The sequence below is a fragment of the Zalophus californianus genome, chromosome 15 (assembly GCF_009762305.2).
Source record: "Zalophus californianus isolate mZalCal1 chromosome 15, mZalCal1.pri.v2, whole genome shotgun sequence".
Taxonomy (NCBI): domain Eukaryota; kingdom Metazoa; phylum Chordata; class Mammalia; order Carnivora; family Otariidae; genus Zalophus; species Zalophus californianus.
The window spans coordinates 9402009-9429342 of NC_045609.1; the positions used below are offsets into that span (position 1 = coordinate 9402009).

A 27334-nucleotide genomic window follows, 5' to 3' on the forward strand; every position below is an offset into this window, starting at 1 on the left:
TCACATTTTCTTCTTTACACACATATTGATCACACTCTGAGCAGGTCCTACAAGTGCCAACTACAGAAATGTAACCAGTATGATGCCGAACATGTGTGCTTTAGGAGAAGAAAATATGAATTATTATTTATTTTATGCTCACTATCTGTCAGACTCTTCTGTAAATACTTTACATGTATTTCTTGTTTAAACTTCATTTTGCCCTCGGAGTGGAATGTTTTCATAGTCCCTCATTTAAAGATGAAGAAGTTGAAACTCACAGAGGTTCAGGACCTTAACCTAAGTCACAATGTTGTCAAAAATGACAGATGAGAGATGAATCACACAAGGAAGGACACAAGTGTTTATGCTTCGATCAAGATACCTACACTGCTCCCCCAGTGAGAACGTGCATTTTTAAAACAAACATTTACTTTTAAAAATTTTTTTATTGTTATGTGAATCACCATCCATTACATCATTAGTTTGTGATGTAGTGTTCCATGATTCATTGTTTGTGCATAACACCCAGTGCTCCACGCAGAACGTGCCCTCTTTAATACCCATCACCAGGCTAACCCATCCCCCCACCCCTCTCCCCTCTAGAACCCTCAGTTTGCTTTTCAGAGTCCATCGTCTCTCATGGTTCGTCTCCCCCTCCGATTTCCCCCCTTCATTTTTCCCCTCCTGCTATCTTCTTCTTTTTTTTTTTCCTTAACATATATTGCATTATTTGTTTCAGAGGTACAGATCTGTGATTCAACAGTCTTGCACAATTCACAGCACTCACCGTAGCACATACCCTACCCAGTGTCTATCACCCAGCCACCCCATCCCTCCCATCCCCTACCACTCCAGCAACCCTCAGTTTGCTTCCTGAGATTAAGAATTCCTCATATCAGTGAGTTCATATGATACATGTCTTTCTCTGATTGACTTATTTCACTCAGCATAACACCCTCCAGTTCCATCCATGTCGTTGCAAATGGCAAGATCTCATTCCTTTTGATGGCTGCATAATATTCCATTTTAAAACAACCATTTAATAATGTCTTTTATGTAACCATAAATTTCCAAAATATTATAATTTCAAAATTTAATCAAATAAACTAGACTAATGAGGTATTTTACATTTTTTTCATAGTAAGTCTTCAAAACATGTTCTATTTCACACTTGCAGAACATTTCAAGAGCTGAATGGTTACATGTGGCTGGTGGCTGCCATACTGGATACTAGTTCTAGCCACAGATAATTTTTAACTCATTATATTGTTTCTTATAATACCTGTCTTTGTTACTTATTCTTTTTTATTTTTTTAAAATTTCCAGCTTTATTGAGATATTAGTGATTTACGCTTAAGGTGTACAACGTGATTATCTGATACATGTATATGCTGCAAAATAAAGATTAATGACACCTCTGTCCCCATACACAATTACCTACTGTTTTGGTGGAGAAAACATTTGTGACCTATTTTCTTAATAACTTTTAACTTCCAATATAAGTGACAACATATAAAAGCTTGCAGTTTTAAAAAATTCCAGTATAATTAACACATAGTGTTATATTAGTCTCAGGTGTACAATATACTGATACAGCAATTCTATACATTACTCAGTGCTCATCATGATAAGTGTGCTCTTAATTCCCATCACTTATTTCACCCATCCCCCCACTCACTTCCCCTCTGGTGACCATCAGTTTGTTCTTTATAGTTAAGAGTCTGTTTTTTGGTTTGTCTTTTTTTCTTTGTTCATTTGTTTTGTTTCTTAAATTCCACCTATGAGTGAAATAATATGGTATTTGTCTTTCTCTGATTGACTTATTTCACTTAGCATTATACCCTCTAGATCCATCCATGTTATTGCAAATGGCAAGATTTCATTTTTTTATGGCTGAGTAATATTCCCGTGTGTGTGTGTGTGTGTACGCCACATCTTCTTTATTCATTCATCTAGTGGATGGACACTTGGGCTGCTTCAATATCTTGGCTATTGTAAATAATGCTGCAATAAATATAGGGGTGCATGTATCTTTTTGAATTAGTGTTTCTGTTTTATTTAGGTAAATACCTAGTAGTGCAATTACTGGATCATAGAATAGTTCTATTTTGAATATTTTGAGGAACCTCCATACTGTTTTTCACAGTGGCTGCACCAGTTTGCATTCCCACCAACAGTGAATAAGGGTTCCTTTTACTCTGTATTCTCGCCAACACTTGTTGTTTCTTGTGTTTTTGATTTTTGTCATTCTGACAAGTGTGAGATGAGAACCGTGGTTTTGATTTGCACTTCCCTGATGATGAGTGATACTGATCACTTTTCATATGTCTGTTGGCCATGTGTATGCCTTCTTTGGAGAAATGTCTGCTCATGTCTTCTGCCCAATTTAAATAAAAAAAATTTTTTTGGGGGGGTGTTGAGTGGTGTAAGTTCTTTATATGTATTGAAATCCAACCCTTTGTCATGTATGTCCTTTGCAAACATATTTTTCCATTCAGGAGGTTGTCTTTTAGTTTTGTTGATGGTTTCCTTTGCTGTGAGGAAGACTTTTATTTTGATACAGTCCCAACAATTTATAGTTGCTTTTGTTTCCCTTATCTCAGGAGATGTAACTAGAAAAAAGTTGCTATGGCCCATGTCAGAGAAATTACTGCCTGTGCTCTCTTCTAGGATTTTAATGGTCTTAGGTCCCACATTTAGGCCCTTAATCCATTTTGAGTTTATTTTTGTGTATGGTGTAATAAAGTGGTCCAGTTTCATTCTTTTGCAAGTAGATTATCCAGTTTTCCCAACACCATTTGTTGACAAGATTATTTTTTCCCATTTGTATATTTTGCCTCCTTTATTGAAGATTAACTGACCATATAATCATGGGATTATATCTGAGTTTGCTAATCTGTTCCATTGATCTATGTGTCTAGTTTTATGCCAGTACCATACTATTTTGATAACTACAGCTTTGTAGTATGTCTCAAAATCTGGGACTGTGATACCACCAGTTTTATTGTTTTTCAAGATTGTTTTGGCTATTTGGGGTCTTTTGTGGTTCCATACAGATTTTAGGATTATTTGTTCTAGTTCTGTGAGAAAAGCTACTGGCATTTTGATAGAGATTGCATTGAATATGTAGATTGCTTTGAGTGGTATGGACATTTTGACAATACTCGTTCTCCCAATCCATGAACATGGAATGTCTTTCCATTTGTTTGTGTTGTCTTCAATTTCTTTCATCAGTGTTTCATTGTTTTCAGAGTACAGGTTTTTCATCTCCTTGGTTAAGTTTATTCCTAGGTATTTTATTATTTTTGGTGCAATTTTAAATGGGATTGTTTTCTTAATTTCTCTTTTTGCTACTTCATTATTATTGTATAGAAATGCAATGGATTTCTGTACATTGATTTTATGTCCTGCAACCTTACTGAATTCATTTATCAGTTCTAGTAGTTTTTTGATGGAGTTTTTCCAGATTTTCTATATATAGTATCATGACATCTGCAAATAGGGAAAATTTTACTTCTTCCGCACCAATCTGGATACCTTTTAAATCTTTTTGTTGTCTCACTGCTGTGGCTAAGACTTGTAGTACTAGGTTGAATAAAAGTGTTGAGAGTGGACATCCTTGTCTTGATTTTAGGGGAAAAACTCTTGGTTTTTCACCATTGAGTATGATGTTAGCTGTGGGTTTTCTGTATATGACCTTTATTATGTTGAGGCATATTCCCTCTAAACCTCCTTTGTTGAGGATTTTTTCTTTTCTTTTTTTATCACGAATGGATGTTTACTTTGTCAAATGCTTTTCCTGCATCTATTGAGATGACCACATGGTTTTTATCCTTTCTCTTATTGATGTGACAAATCATGTTGATTGATTTGAGAATACTGAACCAGACTTGTATCCCAGGAATAAATCCCACTTGATTGTGTGAATGATTTTTTAAATATATTGTTGGATTTGGTTTGCTAATATTTTGTTGAAGATTTTTGCATCTATGTTCATCAGAGATATTGGCCTGCAGTTCTCTTTTTTTTTGTAGTGTCTTTGGTTTTAGTACCATGGTAATGCTGGCCTCATAGAATGAATTTAGAAGTTTTCCCCCTTCTCTATTTTTTAGAATAGTTTGAGAAGAATAGGTATGAACTCTTTTTTAAATATTTGGTAGAATTCACCTGTGAAGCCGTCTGGTCCTGAACTTCTGTTTCTTGGGAGTTTTTTTGATGACTGATTCGATTTCTTTGGTGGTACTCAGTCTGTTCAAATTTTCTATTTCTTTCTGATTTGGGTTCCTGGTTTGGGGAGGTTATATATTTTATATTATATCTTACAATCCTTTGTATTTCTGTGGGGTTGGTTCTTATTTCTCCTCTTTCATTTCCGATTTTGTTTATTTCAGCCCTCTCTTTCTCTCTCCCCCCTGCTTTTTTGATGAGTCTAGCTAAAGGTTTATCAATTTTATTGATCTTTTCAAAAAACCAGCTGCTGGTTTCATTGATCTATTTTTTTAGTTTCTATTTTGTTTATTTCTGCTCTAATCTTTATTATCTCCTTCTCCTGGCTTTGGGTTTTGTTTGTTCTTCTTTTTCAAAGAACTTGCATTTCTATAGTACTTTACAGTTTACAAGATATAGCACTTATATTTTTATATAGGATTTTCATTCAAGCCACAGGGAAGGTCTCATTATCTCTATTTTAATACGGCAGAACCTTAGGGAGCTTAAGTGTCTTACTCAAGACCAGACATTTTAGCAAAGAGCAAAGTCAGGCCCAGAAATCATGTCTTTTGGCTTCAAATCCAGATATGTATTTTCTATTACTTTATTTGATAAAGATGGTCTACTTACTCTGTGTTATAAAGAAAAGTCTTAAGAGAGAATGTCAGTGCATACATGGAAAGGATGGAGAAGATGTTGAGTTCAGAGGTAATACTTATATATTATGACGACTACAGAGGTAATACCATTCATTAGAAAAGAAAGCAGAAATCAAGATAAATAATTTTGAGGTAATTAGGGTATTTGAATTGTGCATATTCGCTAGCATATTCCCCAAACAACTGAAGTTAAATAACTGTGTAAGTGTAGTTCAAGTTCCAATTTTAGAATAGCAAACTTGAAATAATTCAAAGGCAATAAAATTTTTTTCTCTGGTTTTTAAAAGTTATTTTCTAAATGAATTTTCTTTCCTTTTCATTTCCTCTAAATATTACTGCTCTTAGGGAAAAAGTCATTTTATATAACTATCAAAATAGTTTCAAAAGTTCTTATGGCCCAAGTTTGAGTTTCTGTTACTAAAGCTTAAAACATGCACTAAATAATAAAAAATTTTAAAAAAATGCACTAAAGCCTTTACTGTTTAATATGTAATTTTGCATGTAATGACTGTAGCTGACCACAGAGAGGGTGATGATTTTAGTTACTAGCCCCTCAAGATCTCCCAGATTTCTAGTGAAATTAAGATAAAATAAATATGTGAGAGGCACCTAGGTGGCTCAGTTGCTTGAGCATCTGCCTTCGGCTCAGGTCATGATCCCAGGGTCCTGGGATCGAGCCCCGCATTGGGCTCCCTGCTCAGTGGGAAGCCTGCTTCTCCCTCTCCCTCTGCCTGCCTCTCTGCCTACTTGTAGTCGCTCTCTCTCTGTCGAATAAAAAAATAAAAATCTTAAAAAAAAGATAAAATAAATATGTGAATAATGTCGATGTGCGAACATGTCAAAGTAGTATTAACAACAATCAAAAAATAATAATTCATTTTGTTAGTGTTGTAAACAGTAAGATATACAAAATATGAATATTTCCCCCAAGTAAAATAGAAATATTCTTTAATAATCAACTCCAATTTTGTGACCCACATTGTCATTTCTATGGTATTTTTTTGTTGTTGTTTTGTTTTGTTTTGTTTTTTTGCTCGGCAACATAGATGCCAATGAAAAATATAAAACTCTAAAAAACAAAAAAAGTATGAAAGTGAAAGTAGTTTTATTAAAATAAGCTGTACATATTATTAAAATAAAAGATACCTTTTTTCATACACTGATGATGCAGATCAAAATTAGGGTGATAATATTAGGATGTCAAGTTTGTATTAAAATACAAATGATGGCTCAGCATTTTTTTCAATGTCATCCAAGGTGGACATGCCTTGAGTGTTTCTTACCCTACTGTCCTCCTCTTGCCTCCTCAGCCCTTCACCTCTACAGAGATACTTATCAGAAAAATCTTCTCTAATTTTCTAAGGTTTCTGCTAATTAAAGCCAGCTTGAGACAAATAAGATTATGATAGGGTCAAGCAGCAAACCTTCCTCTTATTAGTCTACTCAGGTTACCATAATCAAAGGCTACCAACGGGGTGGCTCAAAAATACAGACAGCTCACAGTTCTGGACATTAGGGAAGTCCAAGATGAAGGTTCTGGAAGATTTGCTTCTTGATTGGCAGGGGGGATCAGGAGGGTAAAGCTATGTTTTTTTGTTTTTTGTTTTTCTTTTTATAAGGCCACCAATCCTATGGGATTAGGGCCCATCCCTATGATTTCATATAACCTTAATTACCTCCTCAAAGCCCTATGTCCAAATAAAATTGTATTGGGGGTTAAGGCTTCAACATATGAATTTGGGGTCAGGCAATTCAATTCACATTGCTCTCAAAAGCTTGTGAACAAAAGGAAGTGGCCTCTGTTTTGAACTAGTGGACCATGATGGTGTAGAGAGCCGAGGGTAGCAAGCACAATACTTTTTTTTTAAGACTATTTATTTATTTATTTATTTGACAGAGAGTGAGAGAGAGAGAGAGAGAGTGTAAGCAGGGGGAATGGCAGGCAGAGGGAGAAGCAGGCTCCATGCTGAGCAAGGAGCCCGATGTGGGGCTCGATCCCAGGACCCTGGGATCATGACCTGAGCGGAAAGCAGATGCTTAACAACTGAGCCACCCAGGCGCCCCTCACAATACTTTTCTTACAAACCTGTGTGAAGAAAACATGGGGCAAACAGAGGTGTGCATGACTGTGAGCAATACAAACGCTGCATACCCTCTGATGATCTGATCTCTGCTCCTAAATGCATTGAGGATGCATTTCTTTGGAGCAAAGAAGAAATTCACAGAAATGGTTAGAGAAGACTAAGGATTCAACCCGAGGACAGAATTTACGGAAACCCAAACAAATAGATGAAAACACAGCTTCTCTACACTCCAACTGTTTGAACAATTAAACTTTACAATCTTTTAGCTCCCACGCCTGCTATTTCCAAGTTTCACCATCAGGCAACTGCTTTTTTTACGGCAGCATCAAAACCTTCGTGCCTAGTTGCTGTCTCTTTGGTCCTGCAGCAAGAACACAGACAGGACCACCATCTCCTCTTACGGAGCTGTTCGTGAATTTAAAGATCATCGAAGTCCTTCTTGAGAAGCTCTTTGGTTTTCTTAACTGTTCCTGCTTTTTGTTTCGTTACTCATCTTTGTGATTATCCTTTAAATCCTTTTCAAATTCTCCACGCTCCTTTTGAGTTATGGAACCAATCTACTCATTAGGGTCTCATCAGTATTGAGCATAACAGCGGGATTAGCTCGTTATTTTTGAAAATAGCTGGCAACATTGCCAAATAGAGTGGCACGACCATTCTTAGCTCACCTCAATGGCTATTTCTTATTTTGTTTCTTTTTGTCTTTTGTCTTTCAAAATTGTAACTAACCACAGGCCTTCAATTATTTTGAATTATTATTCATTATTTTGAGTTATTGTGAAAATTACCTCTAACTAGAGTTTAAATTCCAGAGTGCTGATTCTGGATTCTAGAACCTTAGTTCTCTTAAACTCCATAGACATACTGCCCCCTATAGAGTCACTTGGCCTGAGCATATGCAAAATGCTCTGGAAGACAAATGGCACCATCAACAAGTCAGGTTTCTTCAAAAGACAGACACCCCATTGTTTTTTTCCTTGTCTGACGGATTCCAGCCTCTGAACATTTATCTTGAAGATGTATTTGTTTTGCTCAAGATGCCTAAGAAAGAGACCACCTTTCAGACTCACGAGAAAGAACCTGGAACAGATTCTAGGAAACTAGCCTACGGGGAATGGTCATAAGATACTGGTGACATCTGAATTTGCTAATTCATTTTGAGATACTTTCATCCCCTAAGGTCTCTTGCCTCAGGATCCTTGTCAAAACACTGAAATAAGTACGCTTTGATTTTATTATTTCACAACTGATCTTTCTAGACACTTGGTCTTGTGGGAAAATCCTCAAATGATGTGCCTTGGGGAGCTGTAAGCCCTGAGTCTAAAAGTGGACATTCTATTTCACAACAAAATATGGAGAGAACCATTCAATCCACTAGTCCTATGCACACCCAAATTAAGAGATGTCATCATGACTGAACAGAAAAGGCAAATACAACATAAAACATTTAGAGTTCATTTAAAATTATGATTGACTATTTTCTCCCTAGGAACAATATTTAAAATTTAAAGTGGATGAATTACTATATGATGAGATCCCCAGGTGGACATGAAGGACACAGCTTAATGTCACTCTAATCTATCTTCAGATAATTGCTTAGTAGTTACTCCCTCAAGCTGACATTTTATTTAAATTAAATCGAATACATGGACTATATTATCTATCTCTTGGCTAAATGATGAAAAACTTATAACCTTTGACTTTTAAAATATTTTCCTTTTTTTCTTTTTTCTTTTTGGTAAGAGTTGGGAAATTTTTCTAAAAATATGTTGAGGAAGGTAAAATTCTTTGAGCAAACACAAGGCATATCCACTGCATTTAAGAAAAAGTACTCTTGGAAAGTTTTTCTTCTTTTTTTTAAGATTTTTAAATTTATTTATTTGAGAGAGAGAGAGAGCATGAGAGGGGGGAGGGTCGTCACCTAGCAGGGAGCCTGATGCAAGACTCGATCCTAGAACTCCAGGATCATGACCTGAGCCGAAGGCAGTCGCTTAACCAACTGAGCCATCCAGGCGCCCTTCTTTGAAAGTTCTTAATCACATTTATCAATACTTCTCTTTACAAGTCTGATGAGCTCTTCCTACAGGTTAAAATGAAATCCAACTGCTTCCTGATGATCTTGAGTCAGCCTTTCAAGCCCCTTACTGCCCAGCTCCCGCTTTGCCACCCTGGATGATTCCTTACCCGATCGGGACTATCTCATGCTTCTCCAACCCCTGAGTGAGTTCCTCTAGTTAGCATCAAGGGCTCAGTCCTTAATTCCCACCTTAGCCTGGCAAATTTCCCTGAGTGATGCTGGTTCTTTAGCTCCTTTGGTCTCATCTAGAGGCCATTCTCTAACCAAAGGTTTCTGCTTTCTGCTACTCTTAGCTAGGGTCCAAACAATGTAATTAATTCAACATTGGATACTTTATAGCTTTACATCAACTCTCTGGATTCCTTTCTCTTGGATTACTATATATATAGCTCAATATATATATGTGCTTAGGTATTTTGTTACAAACAGATGAATTAGAGATAAATATATATTTAAAAATTACCAACCACTACATGTCACACAAACATTTTGAATTTTTAGAAATACTAACACAAACAACCATATGCAACTCTTTTAAATGATGATCCTTTCCCAAAGCAGACAGAAAATAATTTACTGTGAATTTCCATATAAGGGGTAATTTTTTGAGAAAAACAGTCTTATTTTTAAGTATTTTTTTTCTTAAGATGAGAAAGTACTTTGCATGAAATATGCTCAATTTATGTTAATACAGACCCTTCTTTTGGTGATTATTTTGCCTTGCTGGGATGAACGTAGGAATTTCAAGTATTATATGTCCAAAAACTTGCTCTCACGTTACGTTGGAGAGACCAGTTGGGATGCAAATCCATGGCATTGTGGATGTTAGGGCAAAAAGGAAAAGACAACTGAGAAAAAGAGAACTCCACCCACCAGCCCCTTCTCTCCCTCTGAGGGCGAGGTGACCCTTTGAATATGTTCTAGAACCATGCTTAGAAGCATCAACATCCTTAGGATTCTTATCTCTTTCATGCTACATACTCTTATTTCCAGGGCTTGAATTGACATATAACAATATAAAAGAACCCCAAATTTTCTCCAACCAGACAACTCCCTTATGCCCCTCCCAAATATTCCACTAGGAGTTCATCTAAGTGCCTCATATTTTTCATGTTCAAACCTTAACTCATGACCTCCCCTCTACAAACTTGGCCCTCCTGCCCCATATTCTACCTCTGTGAATGACACTGAAAGTGCTCTTTGCACACTTATATCCAGTCTCCCTGCTCTTGTAATAATAAGCCCCTCAGACTCTTAGCTGGTCACATGGAGACCTTCCTTACAGCTGGACCTGGCTGTGCAAGAAAGAGAAATATTCATGTCTACTCCTCACACCCCTGTAAGTTATCAATGGATTGCACCCTTTCCACCATCTATTCTTCATAGAAAAGCCAGAATGATCCTCCTATAAAATCCTTAGATTGCATCACTTCTTTGCTCAAAATCTTCCAAAGGCTTCCCGGGTCACTTTGTCTAGAATTCAAGGTCTTACAGTACTCTACTTGGCCTTCATGATCTGCTCCTGATCCAATTTCTGATTTGATTCCATTTTCTCGTGGTTTTCCTACTCTCTATCCCAGGCTCCTCCTGTCTCCCCTCAACACCTCCAACATGCTCCTACCACAGGGCCTTTGCTGATGCTGGTCCCTTGCCCTGGCTTCTTCTGGTCTCTCTTCCAATGTGACGTTACTAAAAAGGACTTTTTGAACACTCCCTTTAAAAGAACAGTGCACCACACCCCTTTTCCACCAAGATTCTCTGTTGCCCTAATATGCTTATTGAGACTGATCTCCCTGGACACCCCACATTTGAATGTGTATCTCTGTACTTTCTATCTTCCCTACTGTGACATGACCTCCAAAACAGCACATCTTTTTGTTTTATTCTCTGTCACAGCCTCAGTGCCTATGGATGTCTGACACAAAGTATGTAGTCAGTAAATATCCCAGTTTTAAGATCTTTCAGAAAGAGGAAACATACGCTCTCAGAAGACATAGTGCAAGGCTGATGACGTACAGGACATTCCAAATACAAAGTAATTTTACATTTGGGGACCGATTTTATGCTTTGTAACATGCAGCATTATCAAAAATCTAATTCATAGCTGTGCTATTTTACAATTCTTTTCACTCCTATTTTAAAAAAACACTCTAATCAGAGAAATTGACATTTTTATTCATATTCTTGTCGCCTTTTTATGCAAATGTTTACTTAGCATATGCCTGGATGTAAATCGTTCTGTGCACAAAGGAAGTGTGGAAGCTAAGGCAACAATTGGTCCCATTAATATTTTATTACTCGTCATTCCTCCTGCATCTTAAATTTGGGACACCTCAGTTAGAATCCTCCCCTGAAAAAAAATTAACTGAGAAAGATCTCATTCTGTGTTTTTCAACAAAACAAATTAGTAACATTCAAGCAGATCACATTTTTACGTAATTATTATTAAAAACTCCCATGGAGAGAATTAAAGAGGTTTACATTATTTTAAAACAAACCAGGAGTGATATCTATCTATCTATCTATCATCTTTTCTATATATAGAAATTATATATATAATATAAATATATCTTCCACAACAGCTTTTAATTATTATCTTCAACCTTTGGTTTTTGAGTTAAGTCCTTTTTTTAAAGATTTTATTTTTTAAGTAATCTTTACACCCAACGTGAGGCTCGAACTCACAGCCAAGATCAGGATTTGCATGCCTCCCACCCCCCTGACTGAGTCAGCCAGGAGTTCCCATGGTTTTTTTAGTTAAATCTTGAATTGTGATGTTCAATAGTGAATTTATCATAATACTGGGATCAAAGTGATATATATTCTAATAACCAAGACAAGAAAATAAAAGACTGTAGTTTAAGCATAAACTATCCTAGGACACAAAATGATTTAAAAGACTTCAGAAGTATCTGTTTTTGAAAGTCATGGTGTTCCTTTTTTTTTTTCTAAAGATTTAATTATTTATTTGACAGAGAGAGAGAGGTCATGAACAGGGGGAGCTGCAGAGGGAGAGGGAGAAACAGACTCCCCGCTGAGCAGGGAGCCTGATGCAGGACTCAGTCCCTGGACCTGGAGATCATGACCTGAGCCAAAGGCAGATGCTTAACCAACTGAGCCACCCAGGAGCCCCAAAAGTCATGGTGTTCCTTAAGTATCCTTCTTCTTTCACCTCCTAACATAGATACCTCAAAATACCACTACCAACATTTTGTTTGTCCTTGAATTTGAGTCACATATTATGTAAAAAACAACAACAAAATAACACGGTGTTTTGACTTTTTATTCATTTAGTACACATCAACAAAGTTATATTATTTCAATAAGAGTGTTAAGAAAAGGATAAATATTTTTAAAATATTGAGAAGACAAAGTCCTGTTGTTTATAAGCAAGAAAAGGAAAAGAAAAAACCAAAGGAAGAATTTTATACTGAATATAGAAAAAAAGAACACAATGATATTGTGAAAAAACTCACCCAGACGCATATATTTTTTCCAAAATGTTAGTGCAAAATAATAATAATAATAACAATAGTAAAAATTTCTTAAAACTTGAAAATGTTTTTATTAACACTTAATCCTAGTTATTCAAGTTCATCCATTTGCTCACTCATTTATTGAACAAATAGATATTGAGTGTTTATACCGGGCACTCTCTTACATCAATTAAGACAGGATTCTTGCCCTTGGGAGCAATATGTGTTGCAGCAAAAAGACTACCTTCTGCTCTATAAGTGTGGCTCAAAGTCTCTTACCGTGTTCATCTCTGACTTTAATTCCCCATAGGAATTCTTACAATCACTGAATTGTCAAATTTTTCTTTACATACATTATTACCTAATGTTTCTGGAGTGCTTACTATGTTTCAGAGCATCGAGGGTGCAAAGATCCCTCGGACCCACTAGGAGCTCAGGGCTGGAGTAGGTGTGGGCTCGGCGTGAGGGAAGCCCTCAGTCTGCCACTCCAGGGTGTGTGACCCGGAGTCAGATTCTTCCCAATCCCTTCAGACATGGCTTTTCCCCTTCTACCCCTCCCTTTGACATAAAATTGAACTATTTAAAAAAAATTTTTTTTAAAGATTTTATTTATTTGAGAGAGGGGGAGAGAGAACGAGCTGGGGGGGAGGGGCAGAGGGAGAAGCAGATTCCCCACTGAGCAGGGACCCCGATGGGCTCGATCCCAGGAACCTGAGATCATGACCTGAGCCAAAGGCAGACGCTTAACTGACTGAGCCACCCAGGTGCCGCTAAAGTTGAACTCCTAAGGGCCTTTGTGAGGTCTAAATTAAAATCACTATTCTCTGAACTCTAACCTGCACAGGCATAGAGAAAGCCCTTTGTACACCTCATCTCCCAGAATCCTTTTAACAGTCCGTCTGTAAAGTGGGCCTGATTTACCCTTCTTGGCAGAATATGAAAGCAGAGGCTAAGATAAGTCAGGAAATAAGGAGACTCCATTGGCTCAGAGCTGCTGGGTGCAAAGTTTATGCCCATAACCATCACACTATGCTACTTACTATTTATATGGAAGTCTTTTTAAATCAGAGATACATCAACATACAATATTGTTAGTTTTAAACATGTAGTATGTTTATATTTATATAGCCAAATGCATATACTTCTTGGGTGTACCTGGTTAAAATATGTCATATTCATATTAGTGAAGGCAGGGTTTTTTTCTGATTTTGTGAGATGAAGACCACAAACTTGCTAAATTTGTTCAATGGAATGCTAAGATCAAGTGTAAAAGTATATCTAAGTACAGTATGATCTAATTTACTCAGAAAGACCATGTTGTAACAATACTACACGATGTTGTTGCTCTGGAATATTCCTGCTCATAAAGCATGGTGATGACTAATCTCTGAACCCAGCACCAGGATACACAGGTAACATCATCTTCCATTAGGAGTTTATTAACAAATATATTTAAAGTCCTAGATCAAATATGAAACTTGTAGATATTTTCTAAGCATGAGTGAGTCAGTTAATTATTCTTGGGGATTACAGGACACGTTTTAGATCCCATTGATTTTTAAAAAAACATTAGTATGATTTTTAAAATACAGTATTAGTAGAATAATAATGTTCCAGGTAATCTGGCACATATTAGACAATCAACACAAATCTATTGAATGAATGGATGACATCTAACCATAAGTGATAGCTTTTTTCTTGAGACTATTCTAATACCTTAAATTTTTCCCAACTACTTATGTTAGTATATGAGCTGCCAAAGTGAGCACCAAATACTTATGTTAATAATTATGAAGAAACTGAATGACACTACATCTTATAAAAGGTGTTAAAATCTTAGGAGGTAGGGACACTACATTTTTCTCTCTCTGAACTTCTTCCCAACTGAAAAAAATGGTGGGAGGGTGAAAGCTCAAGTTAATGAAACTCGCTGCTAATCTTTTGGATGCTCCTGAATATTGGACAAATTAATTTATTTCATCATTTCCCTAGCTGCAAGGGAATGATAAATCAAGAGGGATTCATGGATCATTTAACATTTATTCAACAATAAAGCATTTATTTAGTGGTCACTTTGTACTGCCACTAGGAATACTATGATGAATACGATGGGGGTGCCAGACGTCAAAGAAGTCACAGCCTGAAGGGGAAGTGATCAAGTATATCATCAAGCTACAATACAGGGTGGTCAGTGCTAGGTAACTGTGAAGGAAGGGTTCTGGGGGAAGAGTATGGTGAACTTAACTCTGCCTGGGGAGAAGAGCAGGGCTTGAGGAAAGGCATCAATGAACAAGTGAGATTTAATCTGGGTCTTGAGATGAATACACATGTGGCAGGAAAGCGGGGGTCAGCGTACTGCAGGGATCATGAGCAACATGTGCAAGCACGGTGTCTGGATGATTATCCAGGAAACAGCTAGTCACGGGAGCAGTGGACATTATGTAGGATGGATGGAAGGAAGCTTGCATAAAAACTCTGCCATTTCAGGGTGAGTTTGTAGGACAGTTGCCTAGAGGTGCCATGGAGTCAACAGTTTTTAAAACAGAAGAGTAACATTATGGGGTCTGCTTAAAAACATATAGATTATTCTGGGATCAGTGCTGAGGAAGGACTGGAGTGACGTAAAACTGGTGGCAGAGAGACAATGGAGGAAATTACTGAAAAGGACATTAAAGTCATTCGGTTGCCCTGATGGGGACATGCAGGACAATGGCGGAGGGGTAAGTCAAAGACAGAACACAGTTCGGAGAACTAGCAAGACCCAGACTATGGGCCAGAGCAGAAGGTTTTATCGTTGCTTTTGTTTGTACTGTTTGGGTGAGCATACAGAATACAGAGACAGAATACAGAGGATTACTGGTTACAAACCCCTCCTTTTTTTTGTGAGAAAGACAATGAAATGACACTTAACTGAGGAGCTCACAGAATATTTAGAAGAACTTGCTTTGCAGTAGATACTCTTTTATTCCTCACTACAATCCCAAGAAGAACATACTACTATTTTCATTTTTAGAGATAAAGAGATCAAAGCTTAGAGAAGTTAAGTATCTTCCTTCGAATTATTGAGCCATCCAGCTTCCGGCTGGGGTTCCATGAGGGGTACAACTGAAATGCAGATGTGGAGTAAGACAAAGCCCCCAAACATGCAATCAGTCAGGACATTCCTTCGAGCTTCCATGCCCTGTGGCATCAGGAAGGGTAAGCAGAGAGTAAAGAACAAGAAAGTCCAGTGAAATGCTGAGTGAGGTTGGAGCACGAGAAGGCTGTGTCCAAAGGGATGAATGAAAAGGGGAATAGCCCGTTTTAGGAAACTCATTTCAACCCAAATTAGAAGTTGAGGGTACCTGGGTGGCTCAGTCAGTTAAGCATCTGCCTTAGGTTCAGATCATGATCTCAGGGTTCTGGATCGAGTCCCACATCAGGCTCTCTACTCAGTGGGGAGTCTGCTTCTCCCTCTGCACACCCCCACCCCCCACTTGTTCACACTCTCTCTCTGTCTCGAAAAAACAAATAAATAAATAATCTTAAAAAAAAAAAGAAGCTGAGCCTAAAATGGAGATAGACTACCTCTTGTTTGTTTTCCCCAGAAGGGTGTGGCCTTCTTGAGGGCAGACAGCATGTCCTGTATTTAAAAGGAAGGAGAAAAGCTTCCTTTTGTACAGGTTTCCACAGGGGTCTCTTGGCTCCATCAGCAAAGCCTTCCTCCCCCTGATGCTCCTCCCCTGCCTCCAGGCTCACTCTCCCCAGGGTCCCTGTCAGAATAGTCACATTCCCTGTACACTTCCCTTTCTTAGGCACATCTGTATCCTTTCACTAATTACGGAGTACTCTCCACAAGGCACTTTTTTAGAGCAGAGTTTCTCCACCTTGGCACTATGGATGCTTTGTTCTGGATAATTCCTTGTTGGGTGATAGGGGTGTCTTGTGTGTTGTAGGAAGTTTGCATCATCCCTGGCCTCTGCCCACTAGATTCTAGGAATGTTTCCCTTCGGTTGTGACAAACAAACATGGCTCCAGAAATTGCCCAATGTCCCATAGGGGACAAAATCACCGTAGTTGAGAAGCACTGATGTACCGGGTAAGGGTTTTGCACTGAGAAAGCAAGGGTTCTGGTTATCATGGGTTCTTCTTCTTAGTAAGTAGATGGGGATTACTTGTGACATAACTTCACTGTAACACACTTTTCAAAGTTAATTGTAAAGTGAGGATGGTATTACCTATCTCACGGGGCTGCTTTGAAGATGAAATCAGATAATCTGAATTAACGATATGTGGTAAGGGACCTACATGGAGACTGGACCATAGCAGTGCCTGGTAAACGTTAAACAGTTGAGCAGATTATAGGTGATACTCAAGTGTTAACTGCTTTGTATTAAAATAATCAATTTAATTTAAAGTGGTCTTTATAAGTTGAAAAAATGTCCCAGAAAGACATCTTTCAATACCACCATGCTGACATTTTGTTTACAACTTAGAGACAGGCGCTCAAATTTATCTTTTATTTTAAATAGGAAGAACCTATATTGCAACCAGAAGTTAAAATATGCTCAAAGTGAAAAAAAAAAGGCTGTTAGAAAAAAAAGAATATGCTCAAAGTCATGGGTAACTAGGAATAAGAATATAAATTTGAGATTTTGAACACTCATTACTTGGTTCTACTTGCCCTGATGTTTTAATACTTTGCACAGGCTATAACGCAGTATTTGGAAATAAGCTGTATGTTAACATGGAAGAGGGGTGTTTTACTGATGATTCATCCTTTCTTATGGATTTATTTCCATTGGTTTTTCCATATTGGAAATAGTCCTTTCAATCTTTTAAGGCCAGAATTCATGCATAGGGATTCTTAAGTCTCTTTTATACATAATGTTGCTTGTAAAATATGTGATTCCCTTCTTCTTTCTTTCTTCTTTTTTACAGATTAGTTATTTTAGAAAGAGAGGGAGAGAGCATACAAGCAGGGGGAGGGAGGGTGGAGAGCAGAGGGAGAGGGAGAGAGAATCTCGAGCAGACTCCATGCTGAGGGCAGAGCCCAACACAGGGCTCGATCCCAGGACCCTGAGAGCGCGACCTGAGTAGGAATCAAGAGTGTGACGCTTAAGAGACTGGGCCACCCAGGCGCCCCATTTTTTTCTTTTTAGAATGATCAAATTGTGTGCCATTCTCCTATGAGAATTGATCACAAGAATTTTCATATTGCAATTGCAATGGATTTGATAGAAGCTTTTAAATGGGGTGGATTTCAAGAGCAGGGCAATGACATAAAATTTGTGCCATTCATATAAGAAGGTGTTGTTTGGGAAAATAAGTAGCAGCTTACTAGACTTTGTTCAATGATCCTATTCTAAATAAATAAATAAATAAAGACGTGTTCATTTTTTTCAAAAGCTTAAAGAGTAACAAAATTAAAAATATGTATATCCAGTAGTAGCTAACATAATAAAAACCGTGTTAGGCAAGCACAGAATTTTATGCCAAATGAAATAAACTAAACATTCAAAATTTAATGCTGACAGGGGCGCTTGGCTGGCTCAGTCGGTAGAGCATGGGACTCTTGATCTAGGGGTTCTGGGTTTAAGCCCCACACTGAGTATAGAGGTTACTTAAAAATAAAATCTTAAAAAAAATTTTAATGCTGACAGTGGTAGAGAACAGAAGACAAAATCAAGACCTCTGGGACCATCGAGGTTAAATTCCACATACAAAATCCTGACTTCAGTGGATTTCTTTCAACCATTAGCTGAAACATGACTACAAATATAAACAAACAGATGCTGATGATCCATACACATGGTTCAGGATAGTGTATCTCATTCCTATTACTGTGATCCTTCAATATGAGTTCAATGGGTCCCACAGTAGCATAAACACTCTAGTCCCATCCGTTGTGTAATTTCTCTTTCTACAGAATGAGTACGTTAATGTTAGGCAGTAATTGTTTTTCGTGAGAATTTTTTTTTTCAGATAATAAAATTGCTTAACTAAATTTTGCTTTAGCTGCCAGGAAACTCAAAGTCAAGCCTAAGGATCAGCAGTAGCAACTGCTGGTCCCTAGGGTTTGTCTCATCGTGACTGATATTTATTCCTCTCTTGGTTCTCTGGTTTTATTTATATTTTTCTTGCCCTAATTTTTCCATTTTGTTTATAAGTATTCTATTTTATTCTTGTGCTAACACACAAAATCTTTTTTTTTTTTTTTGGTAAAAACAGCATAGTACAGATGGATATACAAAAACAAGTAAATAGAAGAAAATGTTTTAGAAAATTAATAATGTAAAGAAAAATATGTTTGAGCATTGACAAGACCAAGTTAAATATGGAAATTCTTGATTTCAAAATACTTGTGATCGAAATGATCATCAATCATATTATTAGGATTCCGATAAAGAAAAATGGTTTGTTTTTTAAAATCTCCCTGATATGGGAATATGATTTAGGAACTCTAAATATATGAAATTACTTATTTCCCAGGCACTGTGTGTTGTTATACGACGAATGCAATCTAGTTTCAAGGTGAAGTTTCACAGCTACTGAGAAAACGAACTTCATGCATCAAGGGCTTCTAGTATTGTGAAGACATCATATCCATTTGGACCATCTACTTGGAGGCAGCAGAAGCTATTCAAATGTTCACTAGTGCAGATTTTTCTATACCACACTAGTACTTATAGCATTTCTGTAGTATTTCACTTTTTCATGTTTGTCCATATGACTCTAGCAAAGTTTTGAAAGATAAGGCACCCCCATTAGGAGCTTTCAGACTAGAACATCTCAACATGGCAGGGAAAAAATTAAAGATGAAAATATTGGTGGAGAAGAAGGAAGCAACCAGCCACGGCCTTATTAATGTCAGAATGAGCTGCCAACCAAATTATGAGGTTTCTTGGCCCTTTGACTTTGTCCAAATCCTTTGAAAATGATGCCCATCTCTCTGCTTTGGCAGGCAGAACACATCTGATACAGTCTCTGATCTGATGCATTACCATTTTCATTGCTCGTTATTTCATGTGTGTAGTTCACTGGCCAAGTCATTTCCTAGCTTGGGTATTTCATCTGCTTGTGTCTAGAAGTAAAATACACTGGAATTATTCATTCCACAAATTCCACAAATATTTACTAACGTCTAATGTGGAGTCCAAACATGGAGGATACTGAAATACTGTATGTTTTGTTCCAAAATATTCACTCTCAAGAGTCAGCACGAGGTGCTAGGGGAATGACAGGAATAAGAAAAAGTCTGATGCATTAGTAAATATCTGTGACAAACGTGTATTTTTGGAGCCATTTGATGCATTAATATAAAATAAGACAAGTATTCACAATGAACTCAGTATTATCAAGCATCCATAGTGTGTCTGACCTATAACAAACATAGGATATATTTATCTTTTATATTCAATTTTTAAAGTTAATCTGGACCAACTCTATGTCAGTTTTAGGGAAGCTCTCCGATTAAAGAGGCGTCATGGCAAATGAAAAACGTCGTAGAAAATGCAAAGTGAAGTACGCTTAACCCAAGGTTCATTTCAGACACTATTAATTTCTCTCTCAATAGCTGTTTCATGTGGTGGCATTATGGTAGATTTTATAGAGATTTTAATCTTCCTCTGTCCAGAACCCAGAGACTCGGGGATATAAGGAATTCAGAAAAAAATGGCTTTATGTTATTTGAAAAGCTTTGTCTGCACTAATGTAAAACTCTAAAACATAAGGAGCATCGCTGTCTGAATCCTTTCAAAGAAATTCCTAAAACAGCGTGAACAGAATCTGTGGCCTTATTAAAGCCTATTCACCACAGAGAATTTTACACAAGACCAATCCACTTTGAACCCCAAAGGAAACACACGGGCATCTCATTCCTAAGCACTGCCCTGTCCTGGGTCTCTAAGGGTGCTCAGTGTCTCCGTGTTTGTGTCTCTCTCTGTGTATTTTGTTTTCCTTCCCCTCCGCCAAATAAACCCTTAGGAGAAAGCTTAAAATATCAACTGTTTTCTTAAATGAAAGATAGTGTTGTGCAGGCATAGTATTTGCATAAATTAGGTCCCCAAACACACTTTAACTTCATTGATGGAAATAATTTAGGATAAAAAAGGTAGCTGTCCTACAGGCATTAATTCAACACCTAGGTAAGCTGCATTGATAACCTCGCCATGGGTCTCCATTACCTGAATGTCAAGTGCACATTTTTGTTATGTTTTTAACGCATGCAGCTCCTTGAACTTTTTAATAACATAAATGGTGAAATGCTCACGGTTCTATGTGGAAGACAGCATGAAATACGAGTTGATTGTGCTGTGTACAAGGGGTGTTGACACAGATCCAAGTTTCCACTCAGCAGCAAAGCAGCTTACATTTACTGATTTCATTTAAAATTCTGATTAAAATAGCATCACTATCCTGCAAAGGGTGTCTTTTTGGACAAAAACATTTTGATGACACCTTATCTTCTTCCCTTCCAATGGGAAGTGCAACATCTACAGTTACGGGTGGTTAGAGTCTAAAGGACAGTTTTCAGTGGCTGAAACAGTGGTCTATAAAGTCACTAGACAGTCACTATGAGATAAAAGAGTCTCCACTGCAGCTCAGATAAATACTTAATTTACATTATTTATTGAAAGGCCTATATATACACAATGGAATATTATGCAGCCATCAAAAGGAATGAGATCTTGCCACTTGCAACGACGTGGATGGAACTGGAGGGTGTTATGCTGAGCGAAATAAGTCAATCAGAGAAAGACATGTATCCTATGACCTCACTGATAGGAGGAATTCTTAATCTCAGGAAACAAACTGAGGGTTGCTGGAGTGGTGGGGGGTGGGAGGGATGGGGTGGCTGGGTGATAGACATTGGGGAGGGTATGTGCTATGGTGAGCGCTGTGAATTGTGCAAGACTGTTGAATCACAGATCTGTACCTCTGAAACAGATAATGCAATATATGTTAAAAAAAAAAAGAAGATAGCAGGAGGGGAAGAATGAAGGGGGGAAATCAGAGGGGGAGACGAACCATGAGAGACGATGGACTCTGAGAAACAAACTGAGGGTTCTAGAGGGGAGGGGGTGGGGGGATGGGTTAGCCTGGTGATGGGTATTAAAGAGGGCACATTCTGCGTGGAGCACTGGGTGTTATGCACAAACAATGAATCATGGAACACTACATCAAAAACTAATGATGTAATGTATGGCGATTAACATAACAATAAAAAATTAAAAAAAAGAAAGGCCTATATATCTGAGCTGCAGATGAAATGATCCTAGCTATAACCATCACCTCCCCACCCAACAAATTCTGTTATTTGTCCCAATTCTGTTATTCTGCCTAAAAATTTACCAGTATCATCATATTTTGCTGGGTGAATCATGCAACTATGAAGGAGTGACATTTAATAAACTTTGGTGGCTGTGCCATAAAATTAATCTTATAATAGTGTCTCTGAAAAATTACAAAATGTTTTTGCTCCTGATGGTGATGTGAGCCCAGGAATCGACTGGGTGGCAATTTGCGGGAGACGTCAGTAACATTTCCGGCCTCTGAGTCACTGTCTAGAGGGGCAGGCAAGCAGAAGATTAGGCCTGAGTCCTGATGTGTGGATGGAATTCAGCTGCCTTGGTACCTTCAGCTACACTTTCTATGCCCTTTGTCCAATTTGCTCCTGAAATTCACTGCCTCGGTGACTCGGTCTTTCAGCAAAGCCTGAACTCAGTCTTCATCCCACCAAAGCATAAATGATCATTATCAGTTATCTTTGTTACTGATAGAGGTGTAAGCAGGAATTGACCAGACATTTTCTATTTACAAACAATCACTCTGGCTGTTGGGTGGAGAATGGATTGAATGGGGACCAGAACAGAAGCGAGAAGGTGATTTTGGGACTATTGCTGAACACTGGTGAGACAAGGAAGTGATGGATGTCACTGGCACTGTGGAGTGATAATTGACATAGAGACAAAGGAAGATTTCGGAGCAATAGTTCTAAACTCCAACTGCCCCTATAAATCATTTGAAGAACTTTTTAAAAGTTCTGAAGCCCCAGCTCCACCCTCTGAGGTTTGGACTTAATTTTCTGGGTACAACCTGGACACAAGCACCTTCTAATCCTGAGGGCTGAGAACCACCGAGTCTTGGCTAAACCTGAAGAACTTGATGGGACAGATGTGGAGAGGTTAAGTAGAGGGAATATTCTCTTGTATGGCAACTAGATTTCTTTAAATGAGTAACTGGTTTAATGGTAGAGCCACTGACAGAGAAAGAGAAGACTGGGAACCCAGATTTTTATGTGAACTCTCCTGGTTTTTTGGTTTGGTAATTTTTTAAAACACATACATATCCACTTCGTGTAGGCCAGAAAGCAAAACAAAACCCGATAAAAAGACGTAGAACACCAGTTGCAAATTCTGTTTAAATCAGAGAGTTAAACTCTAATTATGGATTTCAGACTCTCACAGAACATAGGAGTGAAATTCTTTGGAGACTCTTGGAAACGCAATCGTTAATTACCTGATCCTTCGTTAAGAATAAAGGTGACACACACACACACACACAGAGTAGTCATCCAAGCAGTCCGAATTGGATCACATCAAGAGTTACAGGGCTCATATCTTATAAGAATCTAATTTTAAAACATTTCCTTCAAGAGAACTCATTATATAATAAAACTGTCAAATACTGTATATTTTGTTTTTTAAACCATATTTATATCATGATACACCAAGGGAGTAATTGCCACAAACCTCAGAGATCAAGGGATCATTAATTAATTCATACGCATAGTTATTTAGTTCATAATTTAGCTTTCAGTTTTGTCTAAGCCTAGACTAATTTTTGGGAAAAAAAGAGTTCATACTTTAGAATCTTGAACTACAGACATTATAGTCCTAAATATACCAGAGGATCTGTCATATTTCATATACTTGATTTCCATAGAGTTGTAGATAAATCTTATTATTTTCAGAATCATATGAGCATAGAATTTCCCCTCTTTCCTAGAATGAGTGTATTCTTAATGTGTACTTATCACATGAGAAAGAAAATAAAGGAGTCTTGGAAATCATACTATAGACATGTACTTCTAAGCAGAAAAGACAAAGGTCATCTCTGGCACATAAATGTTACTCCTCAGGACATATTGCAATCTCAGTGAACAACATGAATAACAGGAATGGTTCCTGTTGAATCATAAATATGATTCAAAACAACAGGTAAGCATATATGGACATTTTACATACCTATTCCAGGTAGGATCATCAAACCAATCCAATTTATCAAGGACTCTGCTGTGTGCTGAATATCTCTTGTAGAAGGAAAACAGGTACCATGTCACCACGAAAGCTGAAAATCAAACAAAGAAAGAAAGGGTAAATGAATCTAAATCAAAATAAAAGATGAAGGAGGATACTTGGATCACTAAACTGTGAGAGAGCATTTTATTTATTTTTTCCCCTTTTTATCGAGATATAATTGTTGTACACCACCGTATAAGTGAGTGTAAGGTGTCCAGCACAATGATTTAACTTACATATATCATGAAATGATTACTGCTGTGAGTTTAGTTAGCATCCATCATCTCATATAGATGCCACAAAAACAAAGCAAAAAAGGAAAGAAAAACAATTTCTTTCTCCTTCTGATGAGAACTCTTAGGAAGTTTGTACCTGTTGATCACCCTTCTCCTATTCCTCCAGAGATGGCATTTTAATTAAATGATAAATCTCATAAATAGAGATTTATGTCAGCATTTTCCAGATATTCGTCAAGAAACCCTTCTCTTCTGTAATACCTGTTAGCATCCTGCTGAATGAGTGATTCACATCAACTACTGGGGGAACAATGAGTTTGTGGAACCTATCTCTCCACACAAATATCACATCTGGTGGTCTCTGTCCTATGGTCCCATGTCCTCAGTCTGAAACTTCCAATAATTGGGAGTACTTTATTAGCTTTCCCCCTTAATATGCACACATAATGCATATACATTTGTATTACTTACAGAAAGCTAAGTGTTGAGTTTCCTTCCTAAGTTTTATAGCAAATACGCAAAGAATCACTCACCTAATTAATACAATTTATTTCTTGGCAACAAGTATTTGACATGCATGCATCATTTGATCAACCTTTACCGAGTGAATAAGATGGAAACTGAGTAAGACTTGGTCCTGCCTTCAAAAAGCCCGAGTCCAGTCAAATCAAAGAGGCCACATTGGATGCAGATCATCCAATTACTTGCCCAACCACAGTACAAAGAGGATACAGAGGTGGGCATCACCAATCAGGAGGTCTTTAAGCTGAGTCTTGAATGCTGAGTAGGAAAGTAGGAAAGTGGCAGACAGACAAAGGGACATGGGGGCGGAGGGGAGGAGAATGATATTCAAGCAGCATGTTCAAATGCTGTGAGGGAGAAGGGCATGTCCCAAAAGCCGCCTTAATGGGCGTACAATCGCGTGAAGAAAACAGAACACACACAAACAAATGGCAGAACATCTTTTTACGGATTTCAATTACTGTAAATCAGTCTAACAGTACTAATAAAGACACCTACCCCAATAATTATAGAGAATTTGAACCCTGTTCCTAAATCCTGTAGGCACATGATCTCGTTCTGGTTTCACAAACTCTCTGTAAGACAGGACAGTGTGACCCACGGTTGAGGGGAGGCTGCCATTGAGGGATTTGCCCAAAGCACAAAGTAAGTCATGTAGACTGAGGTGGAAGCTGGGGGGCCAGTCCTCCATTGGCCACAAGGAGAGGCTCACAAGTCCAGGATTCATGAGGAAGTGCTTGTGGTACAATGAACATTGTATGGCCATTCCAGTCACTGTCCTATTTCATGTCGGGAGCTTTCTTGCTGTGTGCTGCAGAGTGGGCCCTGGACACAACGACGCTGCTTCTAATATCACCCTTTCTGTTCCCAGTCTCATGAATGCAAGTGTGGGTAGAAACACAAGATTGTGATTCTTTTTTTTTTTTTTAAAGATTTTATTTATTTATTTGACAGAGAGAGACACAGCAAGAGAGGGAACACAGTCGGGGGAGTGGGAGAGGGAGAAGCAGGCTTCCCACTGAGCGGGGAGCCCGATGCGGGGCTCGATCCCAGGACGCTGGGATCCTGACCTGAGCCGAAGGCAGACGCTTAATGACTGAGCCACCCAGGCGCCCCAGGATTGTGATTCTTAAGTGCACGTTTCTTCACCTTGTGAGTTTGGGTATTTTCAATGCTAGGTGTCTCTGCATGGCCACATTGCCCGCATGGTGGCTCCTGAATGCTGCCCAGCCACAGTGGAAACAATGGTCATTCTGTCTAAACCCCACTGTGATCCTCGAATTCCCTCTGTGGACTTAATTGTTACAAAGGAGTCTCAGGCTTAGTGGGTTTTCACCGCGGGAATCGTCAGTGCTTGAGTAATTTTGCTGGTGCTGTGTGTGGATGAAGGGCTTTGATGTCGGTAGGAAGTTAGAATTGTTGCATCTATTCAGATAAGAAAAGAGACCGCGCTCATTTGTAACATCTAAAAACAGGGAGAGTGGGCATGGAGACGGGGGAAAGTGGGTTTAGAGATGCAAAAATGAAGAAATCTTGTGTGTGACACATAAAGTAAAGGCTTATGTAAGAAATAAAAAATCGAGAGAAGCCCATAGCATTCTCCAGAGGATGAGAAATACAGTTGCCGAGGCTGGAAAAGGCTGCAGAGAGCTTTTTCCTTTCTTCTCCCCCCTCCCCCTTTTCTCTTTAATAAAATCCCGAAGTGAAACTGCTTAAGATACATCTCAGTTCAATTTCTCATCATGAAGGTGAGAGACTGGAACAACTTCTGGTAACCGCCCCCCTCCCCCAAATAGCCTTGGCCTCATGGAAGAAGATAGAAATTTATATTTTCAATGCTTTTCCAGTTGAGAAATTATATGCTTGTTAATAGGCTTTCTCAAACCTTATAATGTCTTAGGAATTATTTTGGCTTTAAAGAAGAATATTTGCTTGGAAAGACAGATCTTGCTACAAAGGCCCTCAAGGTGGATACCAGTTCGAGGCAACTACTGGGCGATAATGCCTGGAAAGCAGATACTAGTTGTAAGACAGACAAAATCCAAATGATGGTATTAGCCAGAATGCAACTTCTAGCAATTGTCTTGTCTTGCGACTGCTTGACCGACTGCACTGGTTACTATAGAAGGAAGCTTGTTCTTGGGTGAGATGCAATAGATAGAAGATTAAGTTAAAGTATTACCCAAAACCAACAGAAAGAGTCAAATAAACAAATCAAAATATCTCTGAGAAACCTAATGGGGGAAAACCTGGAAACGAGACATTGGATGGAGGAATTGGACTCTATGAAGAATCCTAAAATGAGTAATTTATGGAAAGACATTTATGTTGAGTGTATTATCCATTTGTTTGTGTGAACACTTGGTTAATTCATGGGGTCCCACAGATCTGACCTCGGAGCTTTGCAATATAACTCAGTTCTTGCTGGCAGGACAGTTCTCTAGAGAATGCTGACAATGGGTCCCCATGGATGTAGACTCTGGAATGACAAAGCAGGTTCTATGAAACTCCGTACCAAGAGAACGTGAATGGATCATCTGCACGAGAAGAAGTCCGGGGTAGGAGGGTTGGTAGAAGAGATGGGAGAGGGAGACACAGTGAAGAAGTAATCATTCCCCGTGTCCCACTAACACATGAGGCATCAATTAATTCATCAAATCGTTTCAACAACTTTATGAAGCAGGCCTCACTGTCATTAGCTCATGAATGAATAAATTGTTATTTTTTTTGAGAGGCTGATTGACAACAAGAAGTGGCTTGGTTGGAATTTGAGCCTGTGCTTGCTTGCCTGATATTTAAGTGATTTC

General features: G+C 38.2%; 1 protein-coding gene across 1 annotated transcript in view; it reads right to left on the reverse strand.

The window, feature by feature from the left end:
- Window positions 1-27334, reverse strand: part of CHRM3 (cholinergic receptor muscarinic 3) — a 479047-nt gene that overhangs the window by 209196 nt on the left and 242517 nt on the right. The window contains exon 4 of the mRNA XM_027594112.2: window positions 23716-23818. The gene's annotated coding sequence lies outside the window, so the exon portion shown is untranslated. The remainder of the gene's footprint in view (window positions 1-23715; window positions 23819-27334) is intronic.